At 45.1% G+C, this 16,338-nt stretch overlaps 1 long non-coding RNA gene across 1 annotated transcript in view; it reads right to left on the bottom strand.

Annotated features, from left to right (window-relative positions):
- The window catches only part of LOC140217151 (uncharacterized), a 48,934-nt gene extending 37,314 nt beyond the window's left edge, over nt 1-11,620 (bottom strand). The window contains exons 1-2 of the long non-coding RNA XR_011893661.1: nt 11,185-11,620; nt 1,972-2,010 (exon numbers count right to left, since the gene is read on the bottom strand). This is a non-coding gene — a long non-coding RNA (uncharacterized lncRNA). The remainder of the gene's footprint in view (nt 1-1,971; nt 2,011-11,184) is intronic.
- Between the last annotated feature and the right edge of the window lie 4,718 nt (nt 11,621-16,338).

The raw sequence follows: 16,338 nt of genomic DNA, 5'->3' as shown, positions 1-16,338 counted from the left end.
CAGTTATCAGGAAGCTGTGTGCCTTCGAGTTAAGGCTCTTTAGATAAATAAAAACACGATGATGAAGGTAATCGGAAAAGATGAAGCCGCCTTCTAACACACCCAACAAGCAAGTTATACTGATAGCACCCAGGGCCAGCTAACTAGAAACACACAAGAAAGAGAGCTGAAGTTCAGGCATGTGTTTTGGGCACACGAAGATCATTAATGAAAAAAGTAGATAGGATGTAGAGTGAGGACAACAAACGTGCGAAGAGAAGATTGGAGCACGTTCTGGTGGCGGAGCTCGGCACAGCGTCTATCTTTGTGCATGTTGGCAGCGGCTGGACAGCCCTGCCTACGTTCACCAGCCGGAACTTGGCTGAAATATTGTAGATGGCGGACAGGGCCGGCTGGACGCCCTTACGGCGTTCGCCAGCTGCAGCCTTCGGGTAGGACGAGATGAGGTGTCTGCGTCCAGGTGGGAGCGTGTCGCAACTACAGGCTTATAGCTCGAGTAGTCGCTACCCCCGGGCCCCGGACGCCATCTGGAATCTCCCGCCGCATCTTCCATGATCGCCGGCATCTCACCGAAGCCTCTTCGCTTATTTTACGCGTAAGCCTAGATCTCCCTTCTGTGAAATCGGCGTAATCAGGTTTGAAGCCGTGACGTAAGCGAGCGCTGGAGGAAAACGGCGCCTGAAGGTGGAGTACAGGACCGCCACGTTCATGCCCTTTCCGTTTGTGCTTCCATGGCTCGGTGCTCGCCATGCATGTTCGCGGTTTCCACACGCATGCGCGAAGCCCTCGTTCCCGCAGTGGAAGGTCACTGTAACTTTTTCTACCCCGTCTGCAAGCTTCTGATTCGTTTGGATTCTCATGTGGCCTCGTGCTGTAGCTTCGCGCCAACTTCGTTCTCGACAAATTCTTGTTGATGCACACATGTCAGCATTCTGCGTCGTCGTCGTCGTCTTCGCAGTGTGGACACCGCAGTGCAACCGCCCGCATCATGGCAGGTTTTTACTATTGAGTACCTAACATGAATACTCTACAACTTGTTCTCTATATTTGCCACACAAGTTTAGTTACACGATATGCTATATTACACTGCCGGGTCGACATTACCTAAACGATTTGGTAAAACACATTTATCAGTCCTTCAAAACTATCTTATATCTACCATACCACGAAACGTTCTGCGTGAAAAGCTTGTTTCAAATGCAAGCGTAGTTTTGTATTGAGCACAGTGCTTTCTTTGAACACGGTGTTATTGGCTGTAACAACGATATAATTTTTTGGCAAGAGCGGACTGCAAGCGTTTTGTTAAAAAGCCTAACACTGGGTGATAGAACTTCTTTACTTCTTAGGATTATGTACAACTTGGTATCTTTTTGGTTTTCTTGGGATGCAAAAGTTGGGAAAAGCATGTGAGGTGGATCTTGGAAGCAGGCTGCAATTCTAAGTCGACGCCAATTTCTTTAAAGGAAGAAATGTGGAACGGAAGGTGCTCTCACTAGAACAACCAGTTCGAATAAAATCTGTTTCATTATAAAGACGGAACTGGCATTTTAACTATTCGCGGAAGCTTTATAAAATTAGTTACCACACATGTACGTACAGTGAGTTTGATGGTGTTTCGATGTTTATAAAGTTGCCTACAATAATGTTGCGATATATATCTGGCGCTACCCTCTATTCGATTTTCTTTTTTTTTAACCGGAGCAGTTACAAATAATATAGGAAATGTAACAAAAAACAGAAATGAACGTCTGTGGCTCATTGAATAGAATACCCGGTTTCATTATGCAACGTATTTCGTCTTCATTCAGATCATATCTCTTTTCGTATGGTTGTGCTATACCTGAACTAAAGCACAACTAACTGTTTTATCGTTACCTTACCTATGAAGGAGTAATATTGCGGAAACATTATTGCGTGTTTCATGCCACCCGATCACAAATATTTGCGTGCCAGCACGAAAGTTGCACTTACTCTGTTCTGTAGACGCATGAGCAAATATCATTTGAGAAGCTGAAAAAAACAGAAGACATTAGTCGATCACGAAATAAAAGTGCGCACATTTCATTCGGAAATTGGTATGGTAACAGAAAATATGTTCCACAGAAGCGGGACAGATGGACACGCTAACTACACAAGCACGCCCCTTGCTTGTGTTGCCTATTTTTTATGAGAATATGCTTGTGAATGGTGTAGTTTTATGAATCAAGTGGCGCTACTAAGATTTAATCCGAATGTCTAAGATATATACAATCACTAGATTTTACCAGAAGATAATAAACTTGGCGTAAATGTGCACACGCTACGCAGTAATATAGCAACATAGTTAAGCAAACTCTTGCTTATTGTGTCTCCTGTTCCGTGATTGACACTTGGAGAAAAATCAGAAACCAGAAGCCCTACATATAATATCCCGTCAGTCAGGAATCACTGTAGATAAATGCGTGAAATTTACATACTTTTATGCCAAGATGCTGGAGACTCCACAGAAATCAAGTGAAGGTGGGATGAGAATGACTCAGTGCATTCTACAGAGACCCTTCATAATTACACAGTAAATAAATATTAATATATTGTACAGTCAGTCATGCTATGTTTCTTCATTAAAATATTGAATCACCCACTCGAATTACATGCGCAGGTTAATTATTGCGTGCCAGCATTAGAAAAAGGGAAAAATATATATTCGCAATAACTACCGAAATGTTCCACTCCAAACGTCTCGTCAGAGACGGTTGTGCCTTCACCAAAGCGGTCGTCTTATTCAATACATTTCGCTCAGAAGCTTCCTGTACGCTATCTTCCCACGCGCCTTGTGTTAGAGGTCACGTAATGTCAAGTTTCAAAAATGTGTTCCAAGAAAGACGAAGCATTTAGTTCCCCAAGCTGGGGTTCTTCATCATGTCAGCCTGTGACAGCGACGGTTCGCAATCATCAATTAATGTATGTTCGTGTTTTCCTGCACGCACCTGATGGCATGCTTGCTAATTTAATTAGTAGACGAATGTCTACAGTCTTAGTTCGTGTAGTTGTCTAATGCTTTGCAATCGTTTTATATGCGGAATTATCGCCTCCCATTACTTATCTTTTCAAACAAGATCACCAGCAAGAAAGCTGATGGGAACATGTCGGTTGTAGTAGCGAGTTTTTGTTCGAGCTTGAGATGATACGGTCATAATCCAAGCAAGTCACCGAGCGTCTTCCAAACGACACATTCTCTAGGCAATCTAACTCCTTATGATGTTAAAATAGCGGAATCATAGAACATTTTCTGGAGTGCGAGCTTATAAAATGGTGAATGCCATGTCGCGTATTGTGTGGCAATCCCAATTATTATGATCAGAACATGCATATGTTGATAATATTGTAACGATGTTCAGGACCACAGGTTAACAAAACAACGATATTTATTAAGGGCGAACCTGTGCCTGCAACTAAAATTCACTGCGGTCGTGAAGAAATCCCCGACAGTCACGCTCTAAAATTGGCCTAGAACCGTCTTATTCTTTCTTCTCGCGTGACACCTTGTGCGCGTGGCGCATGCCAGCCGGGTTCAACCGGCTACCCGTGCCACGAAGATCGCTGCCTGTTGTTGCTGAACAACACCGTGGTACGGCGTGCACAGTATCCATTACGAAGGACGCGCAACGTGAATGTGATCAAGTTGTCACTGCTATATCTCGAAGAGAATGGGGTTTTGGCATTCGTTGAGGCGGTTGGCTTGAGGCTGGTATGAATAATTGCGATTATCAGGTTGGGTGAGGTTTAGGAGCTATTCAACGACATCAGCCGCGAAGTGTGTTCTTGTATTAATTAGTACCAACACAAAGCACTGTTAAATTCCATTCTGGTGTTTAACGCGCCAACACTGAAATTTTATTATAAGGCACGCTGTAATAGGGCACTCCGTATTGCTGATACCTCTTATAGTTCGTTGGTGTGCAGGTAAACTTCATGCACGAGTGTGTTTACATTTAGACCTAATTTTGCCTCCTTCTCCCACGTGTCAGCTGTGCGCACGCTTGTCACGCTCGCACAAGCGAGCACGACCGTCCGCTGCTTGAATGTTGACACATCGAGGAACTACAGCACTCTTCTTCAGCGTGTTCACGTAATCAGGTTACACTAGGCGATGGAAGGGACTCGTACGGACGCGCGATCGTGAAACCCTCCCAAACTCCGCCTTCACGGAAGCAAGAACACAAATTTGGCCACAAATGCTATTTGCTCCTCGGTGTTGCAAAATTCCTACGGCTTCGTTGTGTGTATTTCGCTGTGAAGAGAAGTCACGGTAGTAGGACAATGCAGACTTGCTCCTCAGTTAGATAGAATATTCGTCATATACTGTGATGAGTGGCACGTAGCTGTACGGCATCTTGAGTGCAAGATCATAGGTTTCTAACGGTGATCGAAACAGAACAGACTCCAGCCGGGCACTACATCTTGCCGCCGATTGCACGGAAAGTAGCAATACAGGTCGTTGCAAACATCCCTTAAAGCGATTCGCAAATGCCGGACTCGTCAGAGAAGATGCAGGGCCCGGCTCTTGTGGGAGCGGCAGTAGTAACACCATTTATTTAAAGACGTACTTTGTTTTTCCGCAAAAATAGCACACATCGGTTCTCCTCAAAATTATCGTCTTGCATCAATATTGTCATTCGTCGCACCAACTAGTTAGCCAACTACGACTGTGAGCGCGAGAGGGCGCTACGCAGTGATTGCGAGAAACGTTACCATGGCGGCGCCGGTGCGTGAATACAAGATGAGGCAAGCGACTCAGAGCACATCAGGTGTTCCCCTTAATAACATTGAAATGGACGAGGTAGTAATCCAGGTTAATGCACACGCGTTACCGGTTGATAGCTGGAAAACCGAAGTGTTCGCAGCTGATGACGGCGTCAACATCTGGAGCCGAGCGAGAAGAGTGCAAGAGCCCGAGCGTGCTCCAACGAATGAGTCACTCCCTCCTCGAAGACGTTTCAGTGGCCGTGGCCTAAAATACGAGAAATGGTTAGATGATTCTAAGGCTTTGTTCTTGCTGTAGGAGCATGACTCCGTCACAATTTCGGAGGAATCTGACCGCACCGGTGAAGAGACGTGGCGCGTAGACCGACCTTCTGGAGAAGAAGCAGATTCCCCGACATATTAGCCGACAAGTTCCTCGGGCTCCTGCATTAGTATAGCTCCTAGTATAGTATACTCTACCCCTAGGGTGCTGTAACGTAAAACTATTCTAAGCTTTTCTATTCCAATTCTGTAATCAGCCCTCCGCGATTGGTCAATAACTTTTTGTACCACCCGCCCTTCAGCTGTCTGTCACGCGACGTCATGAAAGCTGCAATAGCTCCCCATCTGATGTGACGTTTACAGACTGATTATACATAATTTGAGCGAAAAAAGAAAAATACTTATTTCTGATTCGACGCCTTTTCGCCATAAGCCCCCGGCCATTGGTTAAAAGTTTTCGGGCTGCACCCACTCCCCCTGCCTATCACGCGTCGTCACAAAACCGCAAAAACTCACCACGTTAAACTGACGTGTACGCGTTAAAAGTGCAATATACCGAATAACACTGAATTTTCTTCTGAATAGCCGCAGGCTGCCCCGTTCCGAAAGGAATAAAAGATGGCTGCCGCAGATTGCTCACGCACTTGCTACTTGCACTTGCTGCAGAGCATGGGTATATTTGCTTAGAATAAAACTTCTTGCGTGGCCGTGTAACGTTTTCGTGCGCTTTTGGCACGTTTACGACTTCATTCTGCCTACTCTTCTTTGCTGAGGATCCGTTTCAGCATCATTCTTAAGCTTCCGTTGCATGCCGCCGCGATTTTCGACCAGCCCCTGCAAGCTAAGTAAGGGAAAGCGAACCAATCGCAGATGCCGGCACCACCTTGTTCAACCGGTTATCGACTTTCAGTGCAATGGCTCGGCCCTATCGAATCCCTCACCATTTGAGTGTGCTCCGCGCCTCTTGTCAGTCAATTAGATAAGACAAGCCGCTCAGCGTAGGCAACTTTATTGGTTTTTCAAGCAAACAAAGTGACCTCCTATGAACGAGGAGAGCATTTGATTGGTCTGTTCAGACAACCCTGCGGGTGACCACCCAGTGCTTGCGTTGGCGGTTACACAAATTTGACGTCAGGAGATTGGAACAAAAACATATTGCAATAGTTTTACGTTATAGGGCCTCTAGTTACGTCGAGGATGTCCGGCTCAAGACCAGCGCGGGTGAATACGAGTGGACATTTGGTGACTCAGAAGGGTTTGGGTGCGAGCTAGTTGGTACGGATCATTCATATTTAAAACAGCGCCTAAAACACGGACAAGGGAGGACACAGGACGAGCGCTGACTGACACCAACACCTTTATTGGAGCCTGCGCAACTATATACAGTTTGCAACAGGCATAAAGAGAGTGAAAGAAGGGGAGGGGAAGGCAAATCATCGTCGGTCAACTACTGCTGCACATGCGTCAATGACATTAACGATATAAAAGAAACCATAACATGGTGGACACAGGCCAAGCTACTTAACTTCTAAGGAACTTAAGTTCTTTATCACAAAGTGCAATAGAAGGGGAACTAACACAGGTGGCTCCTAACTGACACATTGAAAATGCCTCAAAGATTTCTTTGGTCATCTAATTGCTGTACCTTTTCAACACACGTGTGTGGTCAAGGAGTGGAGTACAGCCACACTTGGCCCAATGAACAGCCAGATTACTGCCAGTCTTAATCTTGACACAGTGAGCATGCTCACGCAAACGTTCATTGATATAGCGTCCTCTTTGCCCTATGTAAGTGCAGCCGCAAGAGGTGGGAATGGAATACACTACACTGGTACTGCGATGTACAAGCTTGGCGACATGTTGCTTATTGCACGGTCCAGGTGTTCTCCGGCTTTCGTTTATTTTTTTGCACATCCTTCCCAACTTGTTAGGCGCCGTGAACACGACCTTTATACCAGCCCGGGCTGCGGCTTTCTTGATGTGATGGGACACACCATGTATATACGGGGTCGCAACAGTCTTGGTTAAGACATCACCCGCTTCGCGCTGTTTTTTGGGGGAACGAGCCTCTTGCAATAAAACTTCCGCCCACGATGACAGCAGTTGTTCGGAATAGCCACTTGTTTTAAGCCGCTGGACTTGATTGGAGATGCTGCTGGACATCGAGTGGTGGCAAGAGCGAACGACCGCATTTCTAAGGGCCCCTAGGGCGATGGAACGCTTCACCACTTTAGAATGGTTGGATGCGTAGGGGAGAAGGTGTTTTTTGGAACGCGGGGCATACATCCAACTCGTGTGCCCTTCCTGGAGGTGTAGCGCAAGGTCTAGGAAGCAGATTTGGCCTTTTTCTGGCAGTTCTCTTGTGAACGTCAAATCTCGATAGATGCACTTGAATTTTTCAAAAACTTGGTCGACCAGAGTTGTGGCTTCATTAGGGTGGGAAGAAAGGATCACCAGAAAATCGTCGACGTAGCTAAACACCTTCTTAACAGGAATTGTGCTGAGTTGCTCCTGGAGGAGGCTATCATAGTGCGCCAACAATAGATCACTCATTATGGGCGCAATACGAGAGCCTATGCAAATCCCGTTCTTTTGCACATAGTACTCTTCATTATGCTGGATGACGGTAGATCTTAGGTAAACCTGCAGCAGGTCCAGGAAATTGGCGACGCTGGGGCCAACCGCGTTCTGGAACCGGACTTCACCTATCGTTTCTATGCCTACCTGCACGATGGCCAAGAGGTCATCTGGAGGTAGGGAACAATATAGGTCCTTGATGTCTACCGGATTCAAGCATCAAAAGCGCACAGGCATTCTCGGTGGACATCAAGGACCTATATTATTCCCTATATACATGGTGTGTTCCATCGCATCAAGAAAGCCGCAGCCCGGGCTGGTATAAAGGTCGTGTTCACTGCGCCTAACAAGTTGGGAAGGATGTGCAAAAAAATAAACGAAAGCCGGAGAACACCTGACCGTGCAATAAGCAATATGTCGCCAAGCCTGTACATTGCAGTACCAATGTAGTGTATTCCATTCCCACCTCTTGCGGCTGCACTTACATAGGGCAAAGAGGACGCTGTATCAATGAACGTTTGCGTGAGCATGCTCACTGTGTCAAGATTAAGACTGGCAGTAATCTGGCTGGTCATTGGGCCAAGTGTGGCTGTACTCCACTCCTTGACCACACACGTGTGTTGAAAAGGTACAGCAATCAGATGGCCAGAGAAATCTTTGAGGCATTTTCAATGTGTCAGTTAGGAGTCACCTGTGTTAGTTCCCCTTCTATTGCACTTTGTGATAAATAACTTAAGTTTCTTAGAAGTAAAGCAGTTTGGCCTGTGTCCACCATGTTATGGTTTCTTTTATTTTGTTTAATGTCATTGACGCATGCGCAGCAGTAGTTGACCGATGATGACTTGCCTTCCCCTGCCCTTCTTTCACTCTCTTTATGCCTGCTGCAAACTGTATATAGTTGCGCAGGCTCCAATAAAAGACATTTGGTATTCCTATTGATACTGTACTGTAGGTGTTCAACTCTTAGTGCATCTGCTTAATTATTTTCCAGAGTTTTGTTGACACTCACCGTAACTACATTGTGATGCGCCTAGCGGAAGTAAACATGTGTCTACGTAACCGTTTATTTGAAGAATATATTTTGTTGAGTTCGGACAATTGTGGCCTCTGACTCGGTCTTTGCACCATGCCCGAGGTTCATTGAAGCATCAGCAGGCCTATCATTGCTTCTACGGTCTTTCGAGGGGTTATTGTCCGAAGCTGATGAGCCGGCTTTGAAATTTGGCCCGGCCTTGCCGCCTAGTTCATGGGGTGTGTTAGAGGGGGTAAGGCACACTACGTGCTGGCTGAGTCGGTGGGCAAATACACAGGGGTCGGGAAGCAAAGGAATTCGCAACTTTACAGGGAAGGGCGTTGGGCAACGGCTGACTTTGGTGTGGCCAGCTCGAGCGCGCACGGAGTGCCTTGTACAAAGCAGCCTCTTTAGAACCTGTGTTCAAGGTTGGCTAGTCTTCAACTGGTTTGACGAAGACAAGGTCGATTTGTCAGAGCGCGAGAGTGAAGTACGCAGGCCGGAGCCTGTGGCATTGCTACACCGAGGTCAGTAGATAAGTGTGTCTAGCCGGTGCCAGGTATTTGTCGCCCAAGAGAGCCTGATGGTGCAACTCTATATCGATCGCATATTGAGGACATCGCTCATGCCGAGCTTGATATAATTAACGTGGTCGATATATTCTCTACCAAGAAGAGCATCGTCAACTTGGCGGTGACCTAAAAGTGTTTTTCTTTTTTACGAGCCCCATTCACTGGACCGAGGGAGCTCACCGTCTGCACAGGGACAGGTGGGAGCCGTAAAAAACAAATTATGGGGTTTTACGCGCCCAAGCCACGGTCTGACCATAGTGGGGGATTCTGAAAATTTGGAACTCCTGAAGTTGTTTAACGTGCATCTACATCTAAGTACACTGGTGCTTTCCCATTTCCCCAGATGAAAATGCTGCTTTCGTTGCCGAGATTCGATCACCCGACATCCTGCTTAGCAGCCCAACACTTAGCAGCAGCCACTAAGCAATTATGGCGGGTTAGAGTGGGAGCTGTAAGTGAACCCAGCAGACGGGGTGTATTTTACTTGCGGCTGCGGTTTCCTGCTTTAAAAATGATCGTCATTGGTAGTGCGATGCTCCCTCTGTAATTTGTACGAGTCCTTGGTTCCTTCCTCCTTTGGCAGGCTTCTTGAACCCAAGGTAAGCGTGCAGCTTGACGCTGCCGTATGTGTCTGGTAAATCTGTTGAACTGACCCCCCCCCCCCTTCATTCTTTAAGAACTGAACTCCAAAAGTCAGAGAAAAAATAGGTTAACAATATTTGTATTCATTGTGGCAGACTGAAAATGATTTACGCTCTCTCTGCACGAATAAGAAATACTTCGGTAAATATGTTTTAAACATTATATCATCATATGCGCCCAATTGTGTTTCTCTCCGGCTTAGTATCGACGTAATGAAATTTTGTTTCTGACTAGCGACCCATACCTGTCGGTCACAGTCCTAAATGCACTCGCTGGCGCCTAGATGTTCTGATTTTTGAAAGAGCAAATAAGGGTGAACAAAGGTAGGAAAGAATGAAACACCAATGCTGTACTTTTGCTGTCTTCTCTGCTTGTCTTACTCATCCTATCTGTTCTTTCCATAGCCAACTCTCAAGCAGTTCAGCAACCATGGAACCATGACTGTCTCAACGTCGCGCCATCAGTATTTCAGCGTCTGATTTTTACTACCTTTATACAAATCGTTGTGCTTTGTGTGAACATTCCGTCTGGGGTACCATTGTTCCCTCAACCTCAAAACACCATCTCTCAGCCAACTCTCTCTAATAAAATGGAAAACCAACATTTCCGTTCCTTAACTCCAGATGACATTTTCGATACTGTAACAATAGCCCTAGGGAAAGGGTTAGTATTTGCAGACAACAAAAAAAGCGTTTTTTACTGAGCAATTCATAGGAACAAAGGAAAAACTATGCTCTGTACTGCCCCGTTCTTCTTTCTTTCCTGTGAATGGCGTGCTTAAATCAGTTCCTTTTTTTTTATGTTAGAGCAACGTTCCGCCAGCTAGACAAAGCAACGACCTTTTTAAAGTGTCGGTAACACCGAGGCTTCTAACGAAGGAAGACAAAAAAAAACATAGAGGGACCGTTTGTTAATTTTATTGTAATGTAGAATTATTATTGTTAATAAACAAAACAAAGTGAACGAAAACACTACTGGCAACAGCTGGGAGACAAACCCATATCTTGTGCATTCTATGTGCTGTGCTTAACTAAATACGCCATTGGAGGATGGCTTCTACCCATCCCTAAATGGTAAAACACCACGTGCTCTGCACAAAATATTGGTAATTTCACCTACGGAAAGATATCTTTGCAACAACTGTCGTTTTCCTTTTTCAATCATTTTCATGTTTAGAATAAGCCTTACAATCAATTTCCCTGTGCGTTCTGTTGCTTAGCTGTCTCTTTCATCGTATAATCGTGGTTATCCAAATATACAGCCCTTCTAATCCCCTTATTCTGTCGTTGTGCGATGATAATGTTTAGCGTACCAGTGGCACATAACTAAGGCAGGCTCTCAAAACTGAATAAGTCAAGGTTAATAAATCATTCTCACCACACAGGAAGACAAGAGCACACAAACGGACGGTGGCCATAAGCACGGTGACGGTGGGACGCTCCTTGATGGCAATGTGTTTCTGGTGCCTCCGACTGCCTTTATATAACTGATTAAATAGCATGAACAGACCATCTTATTAGATGAACTCAACATCATAGCTTGATTGTTCTTTTTTTTTTTATTTCTCGCGGGCCACAGCTTTCGATCTCTGACATTCCAGAGGTTTACATTCCTGCACTTCGGAATGAGTAAAAGTGCAAATTCATAGGAGGGTAATGTACGCACGTTAGTAGATAGAAGACAAATGACAGATGACTCTGGCGCACAATTGTCTGTGCGTCCTTTCGTGCTTTACTAGCGTACAGGCTGAAAGACGTCAATCGAATGACGGCCTGTTCAGAGTTCTAGAAGTTCTCGTGGACTCCGTCGTCAGCTAACACGCCTCTTCGAAAGTTCAATGAGATTTTAAACAAAATAGTAAAGCTATCTGCTGTAGCCAGACGCCTGAATGTCATACCACAACTGCATAAAACATCACGGCTTTTATGTCATGAGTGAGTGAGATAATTTAATCTGGAATTCGGGGATTAGGAAACCCGTGCCTAGGGCCACCCAGACGGCCGCTGGAAGTTCTTGCTCCCGCACGGTCTCCGTGGCTTGCTGGGCGGCCCAAAGGTCCTCTTGGTGTACTCAGCTGAGCAGCGTGGCCAACCATCGCTCCCGTATACTTTTCGGGGAGCTTGCCATTTTACCTTGACATATTTTACATCCCCACAACATCTCTTGATTGGCAGGCCCAATTCTTCCATTGTATGATTCTCAAGACATCAATAAATTATTATTATTATTATTATTATTATTATTAATATTATTATTATTATTATTATTATTGTTATTATCATCATGTGTTGAAGGGTGGCTCTAGCAGACTTGCATAGCTTGCACATATCTACCTCGTATATCTCGGGGTAGAAAGACTTTAATTACACGGGACTCGTATAGATTGCTCTTTGTATTCGTTTCCAAGTAACGGACCCGGCTCTGTTCTGTTTAGCCTGAGGCGGCGATAATATTCACCTACGATTTTGATAGAAATTGGCGATACCGTAAATCTTGTCAATCTGTCTTTTTATCTCCACATCTGCTCCTTCGCGTTGTTTTTACAGATGGAAGTCGCTCCTTGGTTAGCTCGGCGAGTAAGACCTGGAGATTTGCGGTGAACTACCTTGTTGGTGTTGATTGCGGGAATTGCTGGAGTCGTATGCGCTTGGAAGCCGAGCCTGTGATCATCTCTGCGTTAGAGAATTTCGCTTCGTTGACTCTGATGATGCGCTACGCCTCAGGATAGATCTTACTCTTGGCATACTTTCTAATGGCCGCCTGCAAATCGCTAATGATGAGCTGAGCACTCGTGGAGACCAATACTGGTGCAACAGCTACCACCTTTATTGTGTCGGCATGTTCGTATTCATGAACACCCTTGTAAGGGGCTTTTTGGTGTGATCTACGACTACTGCCACGTAGCTATTTCATTGTGGGCATTCAGCCGCGTCTATGAAGGTTGCTCTCTCGTCTGATCCACAGCTTCGGGTCATTTCCTTTGCTCCACTCGTGCGTCTACCCTCGTTGTAACCTGAATGCGTGTTCTTGTGCATATTTGATACTATGAATTGGCCACGAATTTCTCTCGTTATTCTCTTCTTTCCCCGTATATATTGTCGTATTTCATTCCCAGCTTGCGTTGTATATGCCGTCCCATTTAGCTTTTCGTTGGTCGTTCTGTGTGAGATGTTTGTCTTGCTTGTACCAGTTCGTGCAATCTGTTGTGGAGTCCAAACTTTAGCAAGAGGTCCGTGTTCGTCCTGTTCGGAAGCCCTCGTGCTAGTTTTACCTTTTTTAACAGGTTGGTAACTTTGGTCGTTTCATCTGCAAACAATTTGTGGAAGGCTGCTAGGTACGTGATCTTACTGATTACGAATGATTGTATCAGCCGTAAGGCAGTTTCTTCCTTTTTATCCTGGTGCTTGTCAATATCTGGTGCTTGTCAACGCAGAGAAGGACTCAGGCAACTGCTCTGGCCGGCAGCACATACAACTCCAGGCATTCCCGCAATCAACCCGAACGGAGTAGCCCACCGCGAAACTCGAGGTCTTATTGGCCGAGCTGAGCAAGGAGTGACTTCCTACGGCTCGGAGAGTGCGGAAAAGGAAGTCTGGAGACAAAAAGACAGACTAGCATGATCTAGCAATATGAACCACTTATATCAATATTGGAGGCAACTATTACCGCTGCCGCACGCTAAACAGAGCTGAGGCCGTTGCTTAGAGGCGAACACAAACGGAAACCTATACGAGTCCCGTCCAATTAGAGACTCTCTACTCCGAGATATACGAAAGATGTTGTGGGGATATAAAATAAATCGAGTCAAATAGCAGCCTCCCAGGATAATTTACGCGTGGGGTCGTCGGCCACGCTGCTCAGTTCGGAACGCCAATAGCAACTTTCCGCCGTCCAGCAAGCCATGGAGGCCATATGGGAGTAACAGCTCCCAGGACCATCAAGGCGGCCCAAAGCCCGGGCTTCACAATCGTAGGATTCAAAATAAAACCTCACTCACTCATCACATGATAGCCGTGACATTTTCTGCAGTTGCGGTATGACATTCAGACGTCTGGGTACAATAGATAGCTTTACTATTTTGTTTAAAATCTCATTGAACTTTCAAAAGGAATGTTAGATGACGACGAAGACCACAAGGAATTCTAAAACTCTAAGCAGGCCATCATTCAATTGACGTCTTTCAGCCTGTACAAAAGCAAAGCACGAAAGGAAGCGCAGACAATAATCCACCAGAGCGCTGTTGCATTTTTCTTCTGTCTAGTATCGCGCGTTCATTCCCCTACTATGAATTTTAATTTTCTTCATTCCGAAGAGGCCGAATGGAAACCTGTGAAATGTCAGACATCGGAAGTTGTTGCCCGGAAGAAAAAGAAACATTGCAGCTTTGATGTTGAGTTCCTAGAATGAGGTTGTCGGTTCATGCTGTGGATTCAACTATATGAAAGAAAATGACAGGTATCAGAAAGACATTCTGATCAAGGAGCGTTCACCAGTGAGCGCGCTTATGGCGACCGTCTGATTATATGCTGTAGTCCACCTATGCTGTGAGAACCATTTAACAACCTTGATCTATTCAGCTTTAACAGCTTCCTTCATTGAAGTACTACTCGTACACTAAAACTTATCTTCATAAAAAGAAAGAACAAGGGGATTCGCAGTGCTGTATATTTGGATAGCCAAGATCCTAGAATGAAAGAGACCTCTAAGCGAGAGAACGCACAGAGAAAATTGATTGTCAGGCATATTCGAAACATCAAAACTAAAATGAAAGTTCATGGAAAGATATCTTTCCATAGATCGAATAACGCACGTTTTTTGCAGAGTGCGTGGTGTTTCCCCATTTTCGCCTGGGCAGAAGCCATCCCCTTATGGAGTAATTTGTAAAGAACCGCACATAGAATGTCGATCTTGGTTTGGTGCCAAGCAGTGGCAAGTACTGTTCTCGTAGACTATCATTTTCTTTATCAATAATAATAATTAAATATCTCATTAGAAATCACAAATGATTCCTCTGTGCTTTCTTTGGCTTTCTTCTTTAGAAGGCTCGGCATTACTAACACTTAAAAAGGGTGTTTGCTTGGGCTGGCTAGTGAAACACTGCTTAAACATGAACAAAAATTATTTTGGGGTGCACTTCATAGGGAGGAAGAAATAAGGCGAATGTACAAGGCACGCTTCCTTGGTTTACAATAAATTGGGCAGCAAATAAAGGTTTCTTATTGTTTAAACAATACTAGTACTTTCCCTTGGGGCTTTTACTACAGTAAGGACAAGGCAACTTGGAGTTAGGCAATGAAAATATTTGTTTGTTCATTTTAATGAAAAGAGTTGGCTCAGACATGCTTTCCTGATGTTGAGGAAACAATGGTAACCCATAGTGATTATTTGATTACAGCAAAGCGATGTCCGTAAAAATTAAAACAAGATCAGAGGACAAAATTCCAGAGTACGTGATGTTAGGCAAGTTTGGGTTCCATGGTTGTGGAAGTGTGTCATAGGTAGATATGATAAGGGCAAATAGGATGATTAAGACATGACAGAGAAGACCGCGAGAGAAAAGAGCTCGTGTTTCATTTATTTCTATCTTTGTACGGCCTGATGCGCTGTTTTACAAATCAGAACATCTAGGTGCCGATGAACAGGCTAAAAATTGTTGCCTACAGGTCTAGTCAGCAACAAAATATAAATATCTCCATACTAAGCCGGAGAGAAACACCACTGCTCGAGAGAGATGATATGATCTTCAAAAAGCGTTTAAACATAATAATATTTACCGCAGTATTTTTAATTCGTGTTGAGAAAGGGTAAAGCGTTTTCGGCCTCCCACAATAAATAAAAATATAAATAAGCACTGGCTTTTCTGTCTTCTTTGGCTCTGAGTTCTTCACTACCCCCCCCCCCCCCCCCCAAGAAAAAATAAAAGGAGGGGGTCAGTGAAAGCAGATTTACCAGAGAGGTGCGTCAGCGTGAAGCTGCGCACTTCTGTGCAAGCAGCCAAGGACGCGTACAGATTAAAGAGAGAGATGGCTGCACGACCACAGACGATCAGTTCGAAAGCAAGAAACCATAGCTGCAAGTAAAATACACACATGCTGGTGGGTCCACTTAGACTCCCATTCATGTGGAGATGGTGAGCTCTTTCGGTCCACCAAATGGTGCTCGCAATTGAACACTTTTTGTTCGCCGCGATAAATGGCAACGTTCTTCGTGGTACAGATGATATTTACAACACTATTTACATGAAGCAAGGCAAGAGAGATTCATTCAATATGCGCTCGATATACAAGTGTTCCATCCAGCTCGCTTAGGCGACACACACCTGGTGCCGGCTAGAGTCTTATCTCCTGCGCTCGGTGCGGGAAGGCTACGGGATCAAGCCTGAGTGCCTCACTCTCGCGTACTGAGAAGTCGACCTTATACTCGTAAAGCAAATTTAAGGCTGGCGAACCAAGAGTCAAGAAAGGCACTTTGTACAAGGCAATCTATGTTCGCTCAGGTTGGGCACACAGAAGTCAGCTGCTTCTCGGCGCC

The sequence above is a fragment of the Dermacentor andersoni genome, chromosome 4, assembly GCF_023375885.2.
Source record: "Dermacentor andersoni chromosome 4, qqDerAnde1_hic_scaffold, whole genome shotgun sequence".
NCBI lineage: Eukaryota > Metazoa > Arthropoda > Arachnida > Ixodida > Ixodidae > Dermacentor > Dermacentor andersoni.
Note: the sequence above shows the minus strand (reverse complement) of the source record. Positions and strands in the feature narration are given on the sequence as shown.